General features: G+C 42.0%; 1 non-coding gene across 1 annotated transcript in view; it reads right to left on the bottom strand.

Annotated features, from left to right (window-relative positions):
* Positions 1–6: 6 nt before the first annotated feature.
* LOC128703671 (uncharacterized) overlaps positions 7–23,623 on the bottom strand; it is a 36,990-nt gene continuing 13,373 nt past the window's right edge. Inside the window, exon 3 of the transcript XR_011394153.1 lies at positions 7–1,152. This is a non-coding gene — a transcript (uncharacterized protein). The remainder of the gene's footprint in view (positions 1,153–23,623) is intronic.

Below are 23,623 nucleotides of genomic sequence, written 5' to 3'. Positions count from 1 at the left end.
CACTCTGGACAACGATATGGTTTCTCTCCCGTATGAACTCTTGAATGTTTAACTAAGTAAGATTTCTGAGAAAAATCTTTTAAACACACTGGACAACGATATGGTTTCTCTCCTGTATGAACTCTTGAATGTTTTTCTAAATGAGATTTTTGAGAGAAGTCTTTCAGACATACTGAACAGTGAAAGGCTCTTTCTTTTTTACGGGCTCTCATATCTTAAATTCTTTTTCTGCACTAACTCCAAAAAAGTCTGATTGAATGTTTTATCAGGAAGTCTTATATATGCTCTTAACACTGGAATGATTTCTTTCCAGCAATAACTCTTATATGCATTAAAACAGTCCTTTTTAGTATTATTATAATAAAAAAGAAGCACTAAACCTACAAAGGTCCCTTTTTTTGGTAAAGTCTTTTATACTGCTGAACACTTATGTCGCTCTTCTCCTCTAGAGCAATGTTTTGCGCTCAAACATGTATATCGTTTTATGATTATGTGAACTTTAAAACTCGTTCAAAACTAGAGTAATAAGTGGCTGCCGCACCAATGCAGGATATTGATAGTAAAAATGCAGCAATAATTTACAGACACTAGCTATATGATGAATGATAAGCAATTTATCAGACTGCAGTAAGATGATGATACAAGAAATAAACAATGTGAAGAAAATATTTTTTGATGCAGGAAATAATACAATGAAAACTAATTAACTAAATCAATCAGTAAAAAAGGATCTCTTATAATGCTGCATATTTTAAGACAATAAGTTCATGATACAAAAAACATTCAATATTGAGTTAAACATTTAACTCACAGTACTTATAAACAGCAATGCTAGAACAGTATTTAACATAACTTTAGGTGTATATTTCTTTTGACAAGGTGAACATCACTTTACTAAATATCACTGTATCTGCAGTATAGTGCTTCTGATAAGCATTCACTGCAACAGTTAATAATGTTCCACATCAAAATTTTAATTAGTCAAGTAAACTGCTTTCAAAGAGGCCTTCAAGAGAGTGCATGTAGCAGCTGCGATGTTCAGGCAAGTTTTGGGACAATGCTGACAATACACACATGTAGTTCTTCTGTCACTCGCATGAGTTTTATTGTAGCGGTAATAGCGGAGGGCATCAGTTATGGTGAGCAGACAAGCTGTAAAAGAAAAGGATTTGAAGTTAACATGGCTTGAGTTAAAAAAAATTTGTTCAAGGTATCCTACAGGGATACTGACAATTGTTAGCACACTATACATCTGCAATATGTATAATGAACAAGTATGCAGGTGCAGGCAGAAGAAAGTCAATTAGTTTAATATAATATCTAAGAAAATTTCTTAACACAGATAGGTATATTTAACACTTCAAACTTCAGAAAACTGATAAACTATAATTTAAAAAAAATATTAAGACAGTGGGTGGGATTAAATTATGGGGAATCAAATTCAAAATGGGAATTGACACAGTTACTTTTTGCTGATGATACTGTGCTTATGGGAGATTCTAAAGAAAAATTGCAAAGGTTAGTGGATGAGTTTGAGAATGTGTGTAAAGGTAGAAAGTTGAAAGTGAACATAGAAAAGAGTAAAGTGATGAGGGTATCAAATGATTTAGATAAAGAAAAATTGGATATCAAATTGGGGAGGAGGAGTATGGAAGAAGTGAATGTTTTCAGATACTTGGGAGTTGACGTGTCGGCGGATGGATTTATGAAGGATGAGGTTAATCATAGAATTGATGAGGGAAAAAAGGTGAGTGGTGCGTTGAGGTATATGTGGAGTCAAAAAACTTTATCTATGGAGGCAAAGAAGGGAATGTATGAAAGTATAGTAGTACCAACACTCTTATATGGATGTGAAGCTTGGGTGGTAAATGCAGCAGCGAGGAGACGGTTGGAGGCAGTGGAGATGTCCTGTCTAAGGGCAATGTGTGGTGTAAATATTATGCAGAAAATTCGGAGTGTGGAAATTAGGAGAAGGTGTGGAGTTAATAAAAGCATTAGTCAGAGGGCAGAAGAGGGGTTGTTGAGGTGGTTTGGTCATTTAGAGAGAATGGATCAAAGTAGAATGACATGGAAAGCATATAAATCTATAGGGGAAGGAAAGAGGGGTAGGGGTCGTCCTCGAAAGGGTTGGAAAGAGGGGGTAAAGGAGGTTTTGTGGGTGAGGGGCTTGGACTTCCAGCAAGTGTGCATGAGCGTGTTAGATAGGAGTGAATGGAGACGAATGATACTTGGGACCTGACGATCTGTTGGAGTGTGAGCAGGGTAATATTTAGTGAAGGGATTCAGGGAAACCGGTTATTTTCATATAGTCGGACTTGAGTCCTGGAAATGGGAAGTACGATGCCTGCACTTTAAAGGAGGGGTTTGGGATATTGGCAGTTTGGAGGGATATGTTGTGTATCTCTATACGTATATGCTTCTAAACTGTTGTATTCTGAGCACCTCTGCAAAAGCAGTGATAATGTGTGAGTGTGGTGAAAGTGTTGAATGATGATGAAAGTATTTTCTTTTTGGGGATTTTCTTTCTTTTTTTTTTGGGTCACCCTGCCTCGGTGGGAGACGACCGACTTGTTGAAAAAAAAAAAAAATTAAGACAGTGGAGATGTCCTGTTTAACCCTTTCAGGGTCCAAGGCCAAAATCTGAAGTGGTGCCCCAGTGTCCAAGAATTTAAAAAAAAAAAAAAAATTGTTATTTTTTCTTATGAAATGGTAGAGAATCTTTTTGTGAATGTAATAAAACAAAAAGTACGAAATTTGATGGAAAATTGACGAAATTATGCTCTCGTGAATTTTGATGTGTCAGCGATATTTACGAATCGGCGATTTTGCCGACTTTGACTCCCATTTTAGGCCAATTACATTATTCCAGTCGACCAAATTCTCAGCTATTTCACTAGTATTACTTCTATTCTATCGATTGAGCACAAGAAATCGCCAAGTCAACTGTTTCAACTACAAAATAAAGTGACCGGAAATTGGTAATTTGGCCAATTTAACACAAAGTTCAAAATATTCCAATTTCAAAATAGGGTCCAGAATAAACAATGTAGGTATTCCTGGCACTAAACTAACATTTCCTCTGTTCATTAGTTATGTTTTGAGGCTTTACAAATAAATTCCATTTTGATTTTTTATTCACAATGAATTTTTATTCACACCAAAAAATAGAAGATTTACTGTTATGCAATATTGTAATAATTGTATAAATATCATCACCACATTTGTGAATGTATATTAGACCCACCAGCTGGCGTGTATTAGACGTGTGAGGTCGTTTGTTTACTCTTGAACATCAGCAAAAATTTAACATTTCTGCCACTTTGAGCTCAATTTCAAGCCATTTCCAGTGCAAACACCAATCAAAATTATCTCTATTTCTGTAATATGTCTTCCATTCTATCAAATGAGACCAAGAAATCACAAATACAACTATAAAAAACATACGAAAAAACACTGCAAAGTCGCTGTTTTAATCGAAAATCATGGTCTCAGTTTTTTTTCTCTCATTATACACAGTGTGCTGCAGGATTTGTTTTATGTGGTGCACACATACCACATAGATGTATTCTCTCATATCTAGGCCCAAATTTACCACTCACAGTTTATCAGAGTGAGCTGAGCTCATGACGTAGATCTACGGTTTGGACCCTGAACGTAAAGCCGTAGATCTACGGGACGGACCCTGAAAGGGTTAAGGGCAATGTGTGGTGTAAATATTATGCAGAAAATTCGGAGTGTGGAAATTAGGAAAAGGTGTGGAGTTAATAAAAGTATTAGTCAGAGGGCAGAAGAGGGGTTGTTGAGGTGGTTTGGTCATTTAGAGAGAATGGATCAAAGTAGAATGACATGGAAAGCATATAAATCTATAGGGGAAGGAAGGCGGGGTAGGGGTCATCCTCGAAAGGGTTGGAGAGAGGGGGTAAAGGAGGTTTTGTGGGCAAGGGGCTTGGACTTCCAGCAAGCGTGCGTGAGCGTGTTAGATAGGAGTGAATGGAGACGAATGGTACTTGGGACCTGACGATCTGTTGGAGTGTGAGCAGGGTAATATTTAGTGAAGGGATTCAGGGAAACCGTTTATTTTCATATAGTCGGACTTGAGTCCTGGAAATGGGAAGTACAATGCCTGCACTTTAAAGGAGGGGTTTGGGATATTGGCAGTTTGGAGGGATATGTTGTGTATCTTTATATGTGTATGCTTCTAAACTGTTGTATTCTGAGCACCTCTGCAAAAACAGTGATAATGTGTGAGTGTGGTGAAAGTGTTGAATGATGATGAAAGTATTTTCTTTTTGGGGATTTTCTTTCTTTTTTGGGTCACCCTGCCTCGGTGGGAGACGGCCGACTTGTTGAAAAAAAAAAAAATTAAGACATTCATGAAGGTAAATTCAAATTCTTTATTTCATATCATTGTTCCAGAATAGGTGGAGTGAACAACTTATGGGAAAAATTTGGTCATATGCCATAACACCTCAAAAAAGTCATACAAGTTTTTTTTTTTTTTTTCAATTTTTGAATTGGCAATATTAATAAATTTTCAATAATTTACATTGTAAATTTTTCTTGTTAGCCTAGGAATGTGTAGAGACAGTTCATGTTGACCTACTAGGCCTATTTAGATGTTGTGAAGTTCAGACCCTCAAAACATGTATACAATGTTTGACTTTAATAAGCTATTCAAGGTTATAATATGCATTATGTACATTTTATGTGCCTGTATCATGTGTGTGTCATCAAGACCATTGTAGAAAACTGTTGTATATACACCCAAAACCCAAATAAAAATCTTAATCAATAAACTTATTTAACCCTTTCACTGTCCTATATGTAGAGCTATGTTATTGATGCTAGGGTCACTTATGCAGTTTTATGCGTAAATTCTAGTGGCTTCAAATTTGGCATGAAAGGCTTGGTAGGCCTACATATGAGAGAACAGGTCTGCACAGTGTGCACAGTATATGCAAAAATCAGGGTTACTGCAATGTATGGTCAGAACGGCATATTCGGTACACTTTGTTTTCCATGTTGCATGGACGCAAAGGACTCATTACCAGGAGAACTGAATAAGTTTTATTTTTCAGAGACAGCAGCAACAAGGATTGTGGAAATGACAAGTTCTTTGGTTTTGAATGTATAAAGAAAGTGATGCTCAGGATGCCGGAAATATCACTGAAAACCTTGACTGGTTCGTCTGTAACACATCTGCCAGACTATAAGCAAAATCTCATTTTCTCCAATTTCCTGGGCTCAGATGTGAATAGTGATGCTAGTGAAGTGGACTGATTTCCCAGCAATTGATGATCGGTCTATTAGTGATAGTGATGATTATTATTTACCTGTGAAGCGTCCTTTTAGGCAACACCCCACACAGTCTGGTAGTGTGCTAATTACTATCCCCAGGAGATGGAGTACATCCTGGGGTCCAATGCCAGTGACAGATAATGATAATGAGGATAGTTCACTGATTAGGATGAGTAATAGGCCTTAGGAAATGCCAGTGCTGCATGCAGCACCAGCACTAACCCATGCTGGGAGACATAGCCCACACCCAATGCTGCTATGACCCATGGTTGTCTCCACCACCCACACAAAACCACAACCAGCTGCAAATATTCAGTAACCACCACCAGACTGCATGTGGGATTGGCAGGAAGTTGTAAATTTTGTGCTCAGTCCCAATCAATTTGATGACAGAGTGGAGTCCAGCCTGACTGTACCCTGGAGAATGATGCCAGTGAACTTGAACTCTTTAAACTGTATTTTGATGAGCCACTGATGCAAATTATAGCGAGGGTAATCCACAGATATTTCCAGTATACAATGGCAAACAATCATGGCTACACCAGTGAAAGGACACAACCATGGCTGAGATGTATCTCTATTTTTGCCACAATTATGCTTATGCCACATGTGTATAAGTACAATATCCAATCATACTGGTTGATTGCCTAATTTGTACCCTGAACTTCAGTGATGTCATCTCCATCAACAGATTTATCCTGCCCTACAGGAACGACATGTTATACAGGATCAGGAATGGGTATTTTGTTAGGTAATTGCAATCTAAAACAGTAGGCTTCTTCAGTTACAGAGTGTATTTTAAAACAGAAGTTGAGTCCCTTCAAGTACCTTGTCATCGACAAATCTTTGATCCTGCTCAAAGGTAAATTGTCACTGAAGCAGTATATACCTAGCAAAAGGGAGTGCTTTAGTGTCAAGCTGTTTATGTGTGATTGTGAAACTGGTCTAGTATTGGATGTGATTGAGTACACAGTAAGCAAAACATTGAAAGATACCAGGAAGTTATTGGTTCTCTCAGGTGATCTTGTGAGAACAATGATGGAACCATATCTTGGTTGTACATGGATAACTGGTACACAAATCTCTTACTTAGTGACATCCTGCATGTGAGCAAGACATATGTGTATGGTACAGTGCATGGAACACTTAAACATATGCCCAGGCTCAAAACAGGCAGTGGAACTGGTGAGGTGCAGTTGTTTCATGCAATAAGACATCATGGCATTTTGGTGGCAACACAAATGTGATGTGACACTGTTGACATGGATTCACCACCACGAAATGACAAAAACAGGAAGGGTAAAGAGAGAGACCAATGAACCCATTCTGATACCAACTTCTGTCATGGATTACACTACCAATATGCTTTTGGTGGACAAATGTAAGATGCAAAATTTCTCACTTCTTTGGTACAACCATCAACTTTGTTGCCAAAGCTTCAACCATTCACCATCCTCCTCAGCCCAATAGGGCCATGGCATCCTCTCCACCCTGCTGAATATCATTTACATAAACTGGCAACCACAATTTAAAGTACAAAATATTATTTCTGTAACATTTAAAGCTTAAACTAATGCATTAAACATAATACATCTTGACAGCCAACTACAATTACATTCTTTCTTTCTTTCAACACACCGACCGTATCCCACCGAGGCGGGGTGGCCCAAAAGGAATAACGAAAGTTTTGCCTTTTACATTTAGTAATACATACAGGAGAAGGGGTTACTAGCCCCTTGCTCCCGGCATTTTAGTTGCCTCTTACAACACGCATGGCTTACGGAGGAAGAATTCTGTTCCACTTCCCCATGGAGGTAAGAGGAAATGAACAAGAACTAGAAAGAAAATAGAAGAAAACCCAGAGGGGTGTGTATATATATGCTTGTACATGTATGTGTAGTGTGACCTAAGTGTAAGTAGAAGTAGCAAGACGTACCTGAAACCTTGCATGTTCATGAGACAGAAAAATGGACACCAGCAATCCTACCATCATGTAAAACAATTACAGGTTTTTGTTTTACACTCACTTAGCAGGACGGTAGTACCTCCCTGGGCGGTTGCTGTCTACCAACCTACTACCTAGTACAATTACATTATCACTTTTATTTGTTTACAATTTAGGGGTTCCAAACAACATAACCCTATTTTTCCCCAAGTTCTTCAGTTTCTCTTACACAATTTTGTGTTGAACAACATTTTTAGAAACATTACTATTTTGTGTTAATCAATGGTCTACTGTACATAAGACTGAGGAGGTAAAAACAGTCCAAAATATGGAATAGTATTAGGTATGGGATAATTATACTTCACTGTCATGACCCCTAAATTTAAAAGCACTGAAAATGATGCAATTTTAACAAAAATACTACTTTTATCTTCTGAAATGGTAGAGAATCCTTTTCTGAAGATAATGACCCCAAAAAATGCAAAACTGATGGAAAACTTATTAATTTTAAATTTATACACAGATTCCTTAATGAACACAGTAAGTATTCTAGCCACTAAAAAACATTTTACTCTATTTTTTAGCTAATAAAATATAACCAAGAATAGTTGGCCATGGGTTAGTCAATCCAAATAATTGCTAAGCCACAAGGGCTATACAGCGCTGCAGGGTAGGGAAGGAAGCAAGGGAATTGGATGGCAGAAGGGAGGGGGGATGATCAGCAGGTTACAGAAAACAGCGGGGCAGGGGATAGTACGGGGGTAGAGGGTAGCAAGAGATTCAAGTAGAAAGGGCTGAAAGTATCAGAATTTGTGAAGTAAGTCAGTCGTTGTCAAAAAGTCAATGAGAGAGTCCGGATGAAAGGTGGGTCCATCAGCGAGAAGGGAAGGTAAAGAGAGAGCAGCGGGGCGAAGACGACGACAGAGGTAAATTCTGCGTGCTCGTTGATAAAGTGGGCAGTCCAACAGAATGTGGCTGACTGATAATGGAGCTTGGCAATTCTCACAGAGAGGAGCAAGACGCCTCTCCATGAGATATCCATGAGTAAGACGAGTATGGCCAATGCGAAGACGGGAGAGAGTAGTCTCCCAACCTCGACACTGGTGATAAGAAGACGGCCAGTAACCTATACTCGGTTTAATAGACTGAAGTTTGTTGCCGAGCATAGTAGACCAACGTTGTTGCCAACGGGTGTGAAGGTGGGAAGATATTACAGCAAAATAGTCCGTACATGGAATACCTCTATAAGAAACTGGTAGGTCATGTACTGCTGACCGCGCAGCAGTGTCTGCCTGTTCATTGCCCTGTACGTCAACATGACCAGGGACCCAACAAAAAACAATATCTTTATGCTTAGTAAAGATGCGGCGTAGCCAAAGTTGGATACGGAGGACTAAGGGGTGAGGTGTATCAAATTTTTGTATAGCCTGTAAAGCACTAAGGGAGTCTGAGACAACCACAAATGATGACACAGGCATAGATGCAATACGGATAAGTGCTGTAAGGATGGCATATAATTCAGCAGTAAAAATACTAGCTGAAGATAGTAAATGCCCTTGTACGACGCTGTCCGGAAACACTGCTGCGAATCCTACGCCGTCAGAAGACTTAGAGCCATCTGTGTACACAGCAATGGCATGAGAATGAGAGTGAAAGTGGTCAAGAAAAAGAGAGCGGGAAGCGACCGTAGACAGTTGGGCTTTCGAGCAAGGGAGGGAGAAAGAACAGACTCGAACAGCTGGAACTTCCCAGGGGGGTAGGGAAAAGTGAGATGCTACATGTACATAGAAAGGTGGTAGTTGAAGAGAAGACAAGAGCGAATGAAGGCGAAGAGAGAAGGGACGGAGTAAGCAGGGGCGGCGAACAAATAAAGAATGTCTACTAATATCAGTGACCATTCTATAAATGGAAGGATTGCGGAGATCATGAGAGCGTACATAGTAGCGCAGGCAATGGGCATCACGGCGATCGGATAAGGATGGAACGTTCGCTTCTGCATAGAGGCTTTCGACAGGGGAAGAGCGAAAAGCACCAAGGCATAAACGTAATCCTTGGTGATGAATGGGGTTAAGGCTAGAGAGAGTAGCAGGAGATGCCGCTGAATAGATCTGGTCACCATAATCAAGTTTCGATAAAATAAGGGTGGAATGTAGGTGAAGGAGGGTTCGACGATCAGCTCCCCACGAAAGATGAGCAAGGGTTTTAAGAAGGTTCAGCCGGCTGTGACAAGTTGCCTTCAGAGAGGTAATGTGAGGTTTCCAGGATAACCTACGATCAAAGAGGAGGCCCAGAAACTTGACTGTATCACGTTCAGGGATACGTGAGCCATAGAGGTACAAAGGATGATCGGAGATGACAGAGCGTCTAGTGAAAGTGATTTGGTGGGTTTTAGTGCTGGAAAATTTAAACCCATGTGTGGTGGCCCAATTGGAAACACGGTCGACTGCATGCTGGAGAGAAACTGTAAGGAGGTGACAGTCAGCGCCTGCACAGGCAATAGCGAAGTCATCAACATAGAGTGATGACCAAATATTTGATGGAAGACTAGAGGCCAAATCATTAATAGCAAGGAGAAAAAGTGTTGTGCTCAGAACACATCCCTGGGGGACACCTTCAGCTTGGATAAAGTCCGGGGAGAGCACATTATTAACCCGAACACGGAAATGCCTGTCAGTTAAAAAGTTCTTAAGGAAGGATGGTAGATTGCCTCGAAGGCCTAAGGAGTGGGCTTGGGCTAAAATATTATACCTCCAAGTTGTGTCATATGCCTTCTCAAGGTCAAAAAATATGGCAATAACTGAGTGGTTATTCGCAAAGGCATTACGAACATACGTATCCAAGCGCAGTAAGGGGTCTATGGTAGAACGTCCCTTACGAAAGCCATATTGACGAGTGGAGAGACTGTTGTGTGTCTCTAAATACCACACTAAACGTCTATTTACTAGACGTTCCATTACTTTGCAAACTGCACTGGTAAGAGCAATGGGACGATAGTGGGAGGTTTCATGTCCCGTAGTGCCTGGTTTGCGGAAAGGGAGAACAATGGCGGATTTCCACAGCTGTGGAAGAACTCCTTGTGACCAAATAAGATTGTAAAGGCGTAATAGGACTGCAAGGGCTGACTGATGTAAATGTTGTAGCATACGAATATGAATGTCGTCGGGCCCAGCTGCCGATGATCGACAAGCTGAGAGTGTTGCCTCCAGTTCTTGAAGTGTAAAAGGCACATTATACTGTTCTTCTCTGAGAGAAGAAAAGTCCAAGGGTGCTAACTCTCTGGCAGACTTTGAGGAAAGAAATGAGGGGCATAGATGGAGTCCCTGAGAAATACGGACCAGATGATTGCCAATTTCATTGGCAACATCTAGTGGGTTTGCTATATCAACACCGGCAACCCGCAGAACAGGAGCCGGGTCAGGAGAATATTTACCACTCAGTTTTCGTACTTTTTTCCAGACTGCACTCATAGAGGAAGCAGAGGTGATGGTGGAGACATAATCTCGCCAGCAAGTGCGTTTAGCGTCACGGATGACACGGCGAGCGATCGCACGCTTCTGTTTAAAATCAAGGAGTCGCTCTGTGGTTCTATTGTACCGGTACCTGCCCCATGCAGCGCGTTTCAAACGTACTGCACGAGCACAAGCAGGAGACCACCAAGGCACGCATTTCTGAGAATGCCTGCCCGAAGTTTGGGGTATAGAATGAGAAGCTGCGGTGAAAACGGAGGACGAGAAGAGGTGTAAAAGCTCATCGATGGAGGACGAAGAAGGAACCTCTTTAAAAACAGTCAGGTGTGAGTAAAGGTTCCAATTTGCCCGATTAAATTGCCAGCGTGGGGTGCGAAGAGGTGGCGAATATGAAGGGGAAGTAAGAATGATTGGGAAATGATCACTGTCATGTAAGTCCGGGAGAACAGACCAAGTAAAGTCTAATGCGGCGGAGGAAGAGCAAACTGAGAGATCGATGCAAGAGAGAGTATGAGTCCGAGGATCAAAATGGGTGTGAGTACCTGTATTTAAAACATGGAGGGGGTGGGTGGCAAGAAAAGCCTCTAACTGAATTCCACGGGAATCACAGTGAGACCCTCCCCAGAGGAAATGGTGGGCATTAAAATCACCAAGTAACAGAATCGGTGGCGGTAATGACGAAACAAGGAAGGCAAAATCCGGAATAGATAATGCCCGAGAAGGAGAGAGATATAAAGAACAGAGCGTATACCACCTATGTAAGTGGATACGGGCTGCTGTGTAATGCAGCGAAGTATGAACAAATAGCTGATGGTACGGAATATCAGTGCGGAGAAGAAGGGCACTTTCATTAAAGGTCCCATCAGGAAAAGGATCTGAAGAATACAATAAATTATAGCCTGAGATGTGAGAAATAACAGCAGAGTGTAATTTTGGTTCCTGTAAGCAAACACCAACAGGGGCAAACTGGGAGAGTAACATCTGAAGCTCACCCCGATTACCCCTGAGGCCGCGTATATTCCACTGTAAAAAGGCCATGATTGGCAATGATAAAGATACTTGAAATCCGCAGGTAAGGGTTCCTACGGACTAGAAGGGTTAGAAAAGTCCACATGCGGAGGCAGTGGAAAATGTTCAAGCAGCGAAGGAACGGTGCGCTGTGAAGAAAGGAGTTGCGCAGATGGAGCAGAGGAGAGAGAAAGAGCGGAAGGTGGATCAGTGTCCATTGATGGTTTGGTCTCTGCAATATATTCAGAGATTGCTTCAAGTGTTTCGGAATTCAGAGATGTCGTATGGGAGACAATATTGGGAATGGTAGGGGGAGGATGAGTAAAGATTGGAACTGTATTGGACTGTACCAAGGTAGGGGGGGGCGAAAGGGTGGAGGGAACTGGAGAAGCGTGGCAGGGGACAGAAGAGACAGGAACCTGGGAGGTGGCAGAAGAGGAAGAAACTTGGGAGGGAACAGGGGAGGAAGGTACATTACGAGGAGGAGGGTGAACCTCTGCACTTGTAACTGAGCCAGTGAGAGGGGAAGAACTAGGGACAGAGACAGGGAGGGTAAAATGAGGAGGTGGAAGATGGGTAGGAGGTGTTACCGGACCTTTTTTTGACTTTTGAGAAGTAGAGGGACGATTGGGAAGAGGTGTCGTACGAGGTCTCGTCGATACTGAGGCTTGTAAGAGAGAACTCGAAGAAGCGAGATTAGACTGAGGCGTTGAAGTAGGGACGTCTGAGCCGAGGACAGCAAAAGGATTAGATACAGGAGTGATTATGGGAGAGGTAACCACAGAGGTGGGTGTAGAAGATGGGATACCAGAAGTGGGGGGACGTTTTGAAACACGGGAATAAGAAACACGTGGGAGTCTCCCTTGGAGGCGGAGATGAGAAACTGCCATGGCATAAGGGAGACCTTCTGTCTCTTTGAGGTAACGGATTTCCCGCTCGTTTAAATAGACCTGACAACGGCGAGAGTACGAAGGGTGAGCCTCATGACAGTTAAGGCAAGAGGGAGATCGATTGCAAGACGTATTAGAATGGTCATCGGCACCACAGACTGGGCATTCGGCGATAGATCTGCAATATTTCGCTGGATGGCCAAATCGCCAGCAATTTCTACACTGTTGTGGTGTAGGGATCACCTTTCGAACTTGTAACCGATGTCCTGCTATATAAACTGAGGATGGGAGTTCTCGGCTGTCAAAAGTTAAACGAGCCACATTGCTAGGGTATCGTCTCCGCCCACGGGCAGGAAGAACGTAAGTGTCTACCTTGAGGATTGGGAGATCTTGGAGTTCCAGCTGTTCTAGAATGTCGGTGCCACATGTCTGGAAATTTTGTTGAACTATGGTATGGGGCAGAATAACGGTACCACTACAAGAATTGAGGGAATGATGTTTTTCAAGGGTGACAGGAACAGTATCTATATGGGAAAGACGAGAGAGCTCACGAGCCTGGGTAGCATTCTGTACGGTAATGATGCGCGTACCGCTCTTAAGAGCATGAAAAGAAATATCTTTACCAACATGGCGTAGGAGTGCCTTGCCAATACTATGGTCAGAAAGATAGGCAGTAGAGGAAGTTGGTCGTAAAGTGAAGAATTTAGTCCACTGTTCAGTCTGAAACTGAGCGTGGAAAGGTAGTGAAGGACGTGTCGATCGTTTCTGAGAAGAACGAGAAGGTGAAGGTGGAGAAGTATCATCAGCAGGTAATTGTCGTTGACGTTTAGGCGTGGGACCAGAGTTGGTCCGACGTGGAACGGGTCGGCGATTTGAAAATTGCCGCACCGTAGAGGGAGAGGCCGGAAGCATAGTCAGAGGAGAGCGAAGGTCTGATAAATCGAAGGAGTCAGTCGAGGCCTCAGTACCTGAAGCGGGTGAGGAAACAGCACCGGCAATAGGTACAGAGGCATGAGGAATGTCTGAAGAGTGGTCCAAAGACGAGGCGGGGTCAGAACGGGGTGCGGTATCAAGAAGGGGCCCGGGGGTACCAGGTTCATGGACTAGGGCTGCCATGGTTAGGTTACTTCTTTCTTTTTGTTTTTAAGAAAAAAAAAGAAAGAAGAAAAGAAAATAAAAATAAAAAAAAGAAAAAAAAAAGGGGGGACCGGGGAGGGATAGTTCCTAGGAGGAATGAAAGGGCCAGAAATCTCCCTCCGCGCCCAAGAGGACTCGACACCGCTAGTAGCGCAGATGCAGCATGGAACCCGTGCCATACCCTACCCTTCATGCCAGTAAACCAGCAATCTGGGATAGCAACCTCACATCTGCCGAGCTACCTCGGTGGACAAAAGAGAGGGCGGCCGGATATCCGCCACAAAGCATACCTCCTTCAGCCACCACCCCCGGAATCCGAAAGGTGGCTTCCAGAGATACACCCGTCGCCCAAAAGACACCCAAAGCTACTCCGGGATACCGGAGAGGGATCGGGACATCCCTAGGCAATCCAGATTCCACGGCAAACTACGCCACCGCCAAGAAACCTCAACGGAATGGGATGGACCCCGGTGTCCTTTCCCCTACCTAGGAACTAGCGCGCCTGTGGGAGAAATCCCAAAGGACAAAAAGAGGAAGGGCAAAAGGGAGGAGTGGGGAGGAGGAGGAGGAAAGGAAAAAGGGGAGGATGGGGAGGATGGGATAGGGGAGGGGAGATTGGGGGGTAATTAGGTTCGGTCTGAGGAAGAAGACCGATAGGTCTAATTCCTCAGACCAAGAGCCTCTTCACCACGCCAAGGAGCCCCCCTTGAAGAGGAACTTTTTTCCTAGATATGAGAGAATACATCTATGTGGTATGTGTGCACCACATAAAACAGATCCTGCAGCACACTGTGTATAATGAGAGAAAAAAAAATGAGAAATACATTTTTCAATTAAAACAGCAACTTTGCAGTGTTTTTTCGTATGTTTTTTATAGTTGTATTTGCGATTTCTTGGTCTCATTTGATAGAATGGAAGACATATTACAGAAATAGAGATGATTTTGATTGGTTTTAGCACTGGAAATGGCTTGAAACTGAGCTCAAAGTAGCAGAAATGTTAAATTTTTGCCGATATTCAAGAGTAAACAAACGACCTCACACGTCTAATACACGTCAGCTGGTGGGTCTAATATACATTCACAAATATGGTGATGATATTTATACAATTATTACAGTATTGCATAACAGTAAATCTTCTATTTTTTGGTGTGAATAAAAATTCATTATGTGAATAAAAAATCAAAATGGAATTTATTTGTAAAGCCTCAAAACATAACTAATGAACAGAGGAAATGTTAGTTTAGTGCCAGGAATGCCTACATTGTTTATTCTGGACCCTATTTTGAAATTGGAATATTTTGAACTTTGTGTTAAATTGGCCAAATTACCAATTTCCGATCACTTTATTTTGTAGTTGAAACAGTTGACTTGGCGATTTCTTGTGCTCAATCGATAGAATAGAAGTAATACTAGTGAAATAGCTAAGAATTTGGTTGACTGGAATAATGTAATTGGCCTAAAATGGGAGTCAAAGTCGGCAAAATCGCCGATTCGTAAATATCGCTGACACATCAAAATTCGCGAGAGCATAATTTCGTCAATTTTCCACCAAATTTCGTACTTTTTGTTTTATTACCTTCACAAAAAGATTCTCTACGATTTCATAAGAAAAAATAACAAATTTTTTTTTTTGAAAATTCTTGGACACTGGTGCGTGACTCCAGATTTGGGCCTTGGACCCTGAAAGGGTTAAGTAAGGGAAGGGCAACCGGCACCATATTTTAAAGTAACTATTACATGTACAGTAGAACCCCGAGTTTCGGCCATTTCAAGTTTCGACCACTTTTTTCGGCTAAATTTTGTCCCAAGTTTTGCCCTGTGCCCCGTGTTTCGGCCATTGTACCAGACCTGTCCGCCTGCCTGTGCAGGCATTGTGAGCCAGTGTAGCTTTGTTTATCCTTGAGTGAACATTACCCTGCATACTCATCCAAACATTTCACAGTAAATTCATTGTGTTTAATGCTTGTTTATTGATTGTGACTGAAATAAGTCACCATGAGCCCAAAGAAACTTCCTAGTAGCACCCCTTTGATAAAGAAGTGAGAAACACCTTAGAAGTGAAGAAAGAAATTGTACAAAAATACAAGGCAATAATAAGTCCTCCCTCTCAGGCTCCCTCCTCACCAGGCTCTGGTGGCCTGGTGGTTAACGCTCTGGCTTCACACGGCGAGGGCCTGGGTTCGATTCCCAGCCAGAGTAGAAACATTGGACGTGTTTCTTTCCACCTGTTGTCAATGTTCCCCATCAGTAAAATGGGTACCTGGGTGTTAGTCGACTGGTGTGGGTCGCATCCTGGGACACTGACCTAAGGAGGCCTGGTCACAGACCGGGCCGCGGGGGCGTTGACCCCCGGAACTCTCTCCAGATAAACTCTCCTCCCTATCTTCCAGATGCCAACAAGTCTTCAATAAAGATACATAAATGTGATTTTTAAATGTTTCAATGTTTTTTATTTCATTACTCATTTAAGTACTATATGTATTTATCTTTAAAAAATGTATTTTTTGTGAATATTTTTGTGGGTCTGGAACAGATTCATTGGATTTACATTATTTCTTATGGGAAATATTGCTTCGACTTTAGGCCTAGCTCCTGGAACGGGTTACAGCCGAAACTCAGGGTTCCACTGTACTGTGTGATTACTCTGCTTTTTAATTTGTTTTTCATGCCTAGCTGAAATGAGCATTTAATATATGATATTGTAAATATGTCATTGGGCATTTCAGATATATTCATTAATGAAAAAAATGCTATTTTCCACCCACCAGCGATTTTCGTTTATCACATAAGAACGAAGGAACACTGCAGAAGGCCTACTGGCCCATGCGAGGCAGGTCCAAGTCTCCTTCCGGCTTAAGCCAATGCACCCAACCTAGTCAGGTCAGGTCACATTGACTTAAGGGAGGAACACGGCAACCGACCTGGTAGCACAAGCTATCAGGTCTAACTCACACCCACCCACATCTACTCATGTATTTATCCAACCTATTTTTAAAGCTACACAACGTTCTGGCCTCAATAACTGTACTTGGGAGTTTGTTCCACTCATCCACAACTCTATTACCAAACCAGTACTTTCCTATATCCTTCCTGAATCTGAATTTTTCCAACTTAAAACCATTGCTGCGAGTCCTGTCTAGGCTAGATATTTTCAGCACACTATTTACATCCCCTTTATTTATTCCTGTCTTCCATTTATACACCTCAATCATATCCCCCCTAATTCTACGTCTTTCTAGAGAGTGCAGATTCAGGGCCCTTAGTCTATCCTCATAGGGAAGGTTTCTGATACATGGGATCAACTTTGTCATCCTCCTTTGTACATTTTCCAGAGAATTTATATCCATTCTGTAATACGGTGACCAAAACTGTGCAGCATAATCTAAATGAGGCCTAACCAAGGATGTATAGAGTTGAAGAACAACCTGAGGACTCCTATTATTTATGCTTCTTGATATGAAGCCAAGGATTCTATTAGCTTTATTGCGAACACTTATGCACTGTTGTCTTGGTTTCAGATTACTGCTAACCAGAACTCCTAAATCTTCTTCGCAATCCGTAATATTAAGATCTACATTATTTAGTTTATATGTGGCATGGTTATTGTCCTGTCCAACATTTAGAACTTTGCATTTGTCTATATTAAACTGCATCTGCCACTTCTCCGACCACTGCATCAGTCTATTCAAATCTTCCTGGAGTGCTCGAATGTCCTCGTCAGAATAAATTCGACGGCCTATTTTGGTGTCATCGGCAAACTTGCCGATGTCGCTCTTTATGCCCTCATCTATGTCGTTTATGTAGATTGTGAACAGCAGGGGGCCCAACACTGACCCCTGTGGAACACCGCTCGTGACGCTTCCCCACTCTGATTTCTCCCCATTACATGGGGTTGGGAACCTGAGAGCCATACAAACAGGGCCCTCCTGTATTCTAAATATATGAAGAAGATATTTTTAATTCAGATCACTAATAAACAATTAGGTTGCCCATGGCTTAACAGCATTCTAAGATCCATTAATAAGGAACATCAATATGAAGAACAATATAGATGGGACTTAATATAACTAAAGAATTTATTAAATGCTATATGTCAGCCTTGCCAAACTAAAAAGTCCAAGCAACTGTACTATTCTAACAGATTCACTGAAACAAGAAGAGATATTCTCTTCGATCCTGGGCAACCATAAGCTGAACAAAGCCAGAAATATTTTCCTAACTAAACCAAATGAACTGCAACTCCAGCCTATTGATACAGCTAACAAGATAAATGACTTTTCAACTATAGGAGCAAGTCTCGCCAGTAAAATTCCAGGCACCAATACTCGAGCAAGTGATTACCTAAATGGAAACTTCCCAACATCCCTCTATCTTGTACCAAATGAGCTCACTGATTATTAGTTCACTAAAAAGGAAGGCGGGGTAGGGGTCGGCCTAGGAAAGGTTGGAGGGAGGGGGTAAAGGAGGTTTTGTGTGCGAGGGGCTTGGACTTCCAGCAGGCATGCGTGAGCATGTTTGATAGGAGTGAATGGAGACAAATGGTTTTTAATACTTGACTTGCTGTTGGAGTATGAGCAAAGTAACATTTATGAAGGGGTTCAGGGAAACCGGCAGGCCGGACTTGAGTCCTGGAGATGGGAAATACAGTGCCTGCACTCTGAAGGAGGGGTGTTAATGTTGCAGTTTAAAAAGAGTTTACCTGGAGAGAGTTTCGGGGGTCAACTGCCCCCGCGGCCCGGTCTGTGACCAGGCCTCCTGGTGGATCAGCGCCTGATCAACCAGGCTGTTGCTGCTGGCTGCACGCAAACCAACGTACGAGCCACAGCCCGGCTGATCAGGAACTGACTTTAGGTGCTTGTCCAGTGCCAGCTTGAAGACTGCCAGGGGTCTGTTGGTAATCCCCCTTATGTGTGCTGGGAGGCAGTTGAACAGTCTCGGGCCCCTGACACTTATTGTATGGTCTCTTAACGTGCTAGTGACACCCCTGCTTTTCATTGGGGGGATGGTGCATCGTCTGCCAAGTCTTTTGCTTTCGTAGTGAGTGATTTTCGTGTGCAAGTTCGGTACTAGTCCCTCTAGGATTTTCCAGGTGTATATAATCATGTATCTCTCCCTCCTGCATTCCAGGGAATACAGGTTTAGAAACCTCAAGCGCTCCCAGTAATTGAGGTGTTTTATCTCCGTTATGCGCGCCGTGAAAGTTCTCTGTACATTTTCTAGGTCGGCAATTTCACCTGCCTTGAAAGGTGCTGTTAGAGTGCAGCAATATTCCAGCCTAGATAGAACAAGTGACCTGAAGAGTGTCATCATGGGCTTGGCCTCCCTAGTTTTGAAGGTTCTCATTATCCATCCTGTCATTTTTCTAGCAGATGCGATTGATACAATGTTATGGTCCTTGAAGGTGAGATCCTCCGACATAATCACTCCCAGGTCTTTGACGTTGGTGTTTCGCTCTATTTTGTGGCCAGAATTTGTTTTGTACTCTGATGAAGATTTAATTTCCTCATGTTTACCATATCTGAGTAATTGAAATTTCTCATCGTTGAACTTCATATTGTTTTCTGCAGCCCACTGAAAGATTTGGTTGATGTCCGCCTGGAGCCTTGCAGTGTCTGCAATGGAAGACACTGTCATGCAGATTCGGGTGTCATCTGCAAAGGAAGACACGGTGCTGTGGCTGACATCCTTGTCTATGTCGGATATGAGGATGAGGAACAAGATGGGAGCTAGTACTGTGCCTTGTGGAACAGAGCTTTTCACCGTAGCTGCCTCGGACTTTACTCTGTTGACGACTACTCTCTGTGTTCTGTTAGTGAGGAAATTATAGATCCATCGACCGACTTTTCCTGTTATTCCTTTAGCGCGCATTTTGTGCGCTATTACGCCATGGTCACACTTGTCGAAGGCTTTTGCAAAGTCTGTATATATTACATCTGCATTCTTTTTGTCTTCTAGTGCATTTAGGACCTTGTCGTAGTGATCCAGTAGTTGAGACAGACAGGAGCGACCTGTTCTAAACCCATGTTGCCCTGGGTTGTGTAACTGATGGGTTTCTAGATGGGTGGTGATCTTGCTTCTTAGGACCCTTTCAAAGATTTTTATGATATGGGATGTTAGTGCTATTGGTCTGTAGTTCTTTGCTGTTGCTTTACTGCCCCCTTTGTGGAGTGGGGCTATGTCTGTTGTTTTTAGTAACTGAGGGACGACCCCCGTGTCCATGCTCCCTCTCCATAGGATGGAAAAGGCTCGTGATAGGGGCTTCTTGCAGTTCTTGATGAACACAGAGTTCCATGAGTCTGGCCCTGGGGCAGAGTGCATGGGCATGTCATTTATCGCCTGTTCGAAGTCATTTGGCGTCAGGATAACATCGGATAGGCTTGTGTTAATCAAATTTTGTGGCTCTCTCATAAAAAATTCATTTTGATCTTCGACTCTCAGTCTGGTTAGCGGCTTGCTAAAAACTGAGTCATATTGGGACTTGAGTAGCTCACTCATTTCCTTGCTGTCATCTGTGTAGGACCCATCTTGTTTAAGTAGGGGCCCAATACTGGGCGTTGTTCTCGATTTTGATTTGGCATAGGAGAAGAAATACTTTGGGTTTCTTTCGATTTCATTTATAGCTTTTAGTTCTTCCCGCGATTCCTGACTCCTAAAGGATTCTTTTAGCTTAAGTTCGATGCTTGCTATTTCTCTGACCAGTGTCTCCCTGCGCATTTCAGATATATTGACCTCTTTTAGCCGCTCTGTTATTCTTTTCCGTCGCCTGTAAAGGGAGCGCCTGTCTCTTTCTATTTTACATCTACTCCTCCTTTTTCTTAGAGGAATAAGCCTTGTGCATACATCGAGTGCCACCGAGTTAATCTGTTCTAGGCATAAGTTTGGGTCTGTGTTGCTTAGTATATCTTCCCAGCTTATATCGGTTAGGACTTGGTTTACTTGGTCCCACTTTATGTTTTTGTTATTGAAGTTGAATTTGGTGAATGCTCCCTCGTGACTAGTCTCATTTTGTCGGTCTGGGGCTCCACGCATACATGTCTGAACCTCAATTATGTTGTGATCTGAGTATATTGTTTTTGATATGGTGACATTTCTTATCAGATCATCATTGTTAGTGAAGATGAGGTCTAGTGTATTCTCCAGTCTAGTAGGCTCTATTATTTGCTGGTTTAAATTGAATTTTGTGCAGAGATTTAAAAGCTCGTGTGAGTGTGAGTTTTCATCAGAGCTGCCTCCTGGTGTTATTACTGCAACAATATTATTTGCTATATTCCTCCATTTTAGGTGCCTTAAGTTGAAATCCCCCAGGAGCAAGATGTTGGGTGCAGGAGCTGGAAGATTTTCCAGACAGTGGTCAATTTTTAACAGCTGTTCCTGGAATTGCTGGGATGTTGCATCCGGAGGCTTGTAGACTACCACAATGACTAGGTTTTGGTTCTCGACCTTTACTGCTAAAACTTCCACTACGTCATTTGAGGCATTAAGCAGTTCTGTGCAAACAAGTGACTCTGCAATGTACAGGCCAACCCCCCCCTTTTGCCTGTTCACTCTGTCACATCTGTATAGGTTGTAACCTGGGATCCATATTTCGTTGTCCAAGTGATCCTTTATGTGGGTCTCAGTGAAAGCCGCGAACATTGCCTTTGCCTCTGCAAACAGTCCACGGATGAAAGGTATTTTGTTGTTTGTTGCTGGCTTTAGACCCTGTATATTTGCAAAGAAGAATGTTATCGGACTGGTGGTATTGTTGGTACTGGGGTACACGAGTACAGTTATTATACATAGTGTAAGTTACCTAGGATAACCTAAAAAAAGCCAGACAAGGTGCTAGACTGTGCTTATAGATATAAGGCATAAGCATGACTGGCAAATAATACGTATTTCCACTTGTTCAGGAATCAGAAGTGGTAATTCTGCAAAGTGTGTAATATCTGTTGGTTCAAGAGTGGCTCTCTCTGAGACAGATGCAGACAGATACACAGACAGGTACACTGAGAGACAGACAGATAGCAGAGACAGCTAGACAGACAGATATATACAAATAGATAAATGTGACAGTGAGAACAAATAAAAAAAACATAGGCAAAGGTTCACTGGGAGCAGTGCATGGTCAGCAATATCGAGTGACAAATGATTGCACTGTCTGACACCATACTTCAAGGAGTTTCATGTACAGTGGACCCTCTGGTTTCGTCAATCTCCTTTATCGCCAATTTCGGTTTTGGCTGACTTTTTTCATCAATTTTTGGCTTCCGTTTTTGCAAATTACCTGTTTTCGTCGATCATACGGAACCTGTTCAGTGCCCAGCGCGCAGACAAAGCTGCCTCCCACACACATTCTCAGCATTCTCATCCAGTGTAGTGTTGTTTCTCGGTGAGTGAACACATCCTGCCAGGACATACGAAACATTTCATAACAATCCATTGTTTCTGGCACTTGTTTATTGTGTGTGACTGCTAAATAAGCCACCATGGGCCCAAAGAAAGCTTCTAGTGCCAGCCCTTTGGTAAAGAATATGAGAAACATGATATAATTCAAGAAAAAGTTTGGAGGGTGGTAGTGATAGTGGTAGGGTGCCACCTTCAGTGATTCAGCGATTCTACTAACTCTTCCAATGTTGCTGGAGTTATATAGGGCTACAAAAAACACAGCCACCTCAGCTGCAGCCTTCACCACCACTATGTACGGCTTATTCTCTCAGTGGCCCTTATACACCCAACAACACAACACCAGTTGTGACATACATAATGACTTATTCATTCTAGAGGACATGTCATGTTTCTATGTTATTAATATTGTTTATGTTATATTAGTTGAATTGTGATAGATAAATAAGCCGTAGAGTTGATATTAATGTCATATTCTCCAACAATAAACTTGCCTCCCCTCCCTCTGTCATACACCAACAAGAATCTTCAATAAAGGTAGGTGTGATGTTAAATGTTCATTTATACATTTTATTAAAGCTTTACATTTATTTGTCATTCTTTTCTGCATGAAAATCTATATTTAAGCTGGGGAAGTGGCTAGGGAAGTGACCCCTGATAAGGACTTGGTACCTTGAGTCCTTATGGAGGGGGATTCCCCTTCCAAAGAATAACCTCTCTTCCCTCTCCCCTCCATCAATAAAGGTAAGTGTCATGTGTAATGTTTATTCTTTTGTGCATGTAAATCTATCTTTAAGGTAAAAAAAAATTTTCTGTTCATACTTCTGGGTGTCTGAAACGGATTAATTCCAGTTAAATTATTTCTTATGGGGAAAATGGTTTCGGTTTTGGCCGATGGCTCTGGAACAGATTAAACACGAAAACCGAGGGTCCACTGTACTTCTAAAAACATTGCTGGAACATATAAATAATTTATATATATTTCTAGACAATAGTATGTGAACAAGGCAGATAAGAATATAAGAAATAAGGAACACTGCAGCAGGCCTACTGGCTCATGTGAGGCAGGTTCATCTCCTACCGGCTTAAGCCAATGACCCAATCTAGTCAGGTCAGGTCAGGTCACATCCACTTAACGAAGGAGCACAGCATCAGACCTATTAGATGAAGGAACATGGAATCAGACCTATTATATGAACTTGTTCACCTGTCAGTGTGCTTGTGACTGTTTGATTACTATTTATGTACCTAATATTAGTGTCAGAACAAAGACTGGCTATAAAATCACAAGAGTCACTACAAATGGTAATTATCAGAACAAAAACAATGAAAATTAAAAAAATATGAGAAAAAAGGTATATCCGTAACATTTCTGAAAGCCGTAGAATTCCATCCTGCCATCAGGTGAGAGTCCAGTGCCAACTTCGTGGCCTTGTATCTCGGTAAGTATTGACCCTAAAATTTTTTTTTTTTTTTTTTGGAGGGGGGTAC

Source organism: Cherax quadricarinatus, chromosome 76 (genome assembly GCF_038502225.1).
Source record: "Cherax quadricarinatus isolate ZL_2023a chromosome 76, ASM3850222v1, whole genome shotgun sequence".
In the NCBI taxonomy this organism is placed as follows: domain Eukaryota; kingdom Metazoa; phylum Arthropoda; class Malacostraca; order Decapoda; family Parastacidae; genus Cherax; species Cherax quadricarinatus.
The sequence above is the reverse complement of the archived record's forward strand: the minus strand, read 5'-3'. Positions and strand labels throughout refer to the sequence as shown.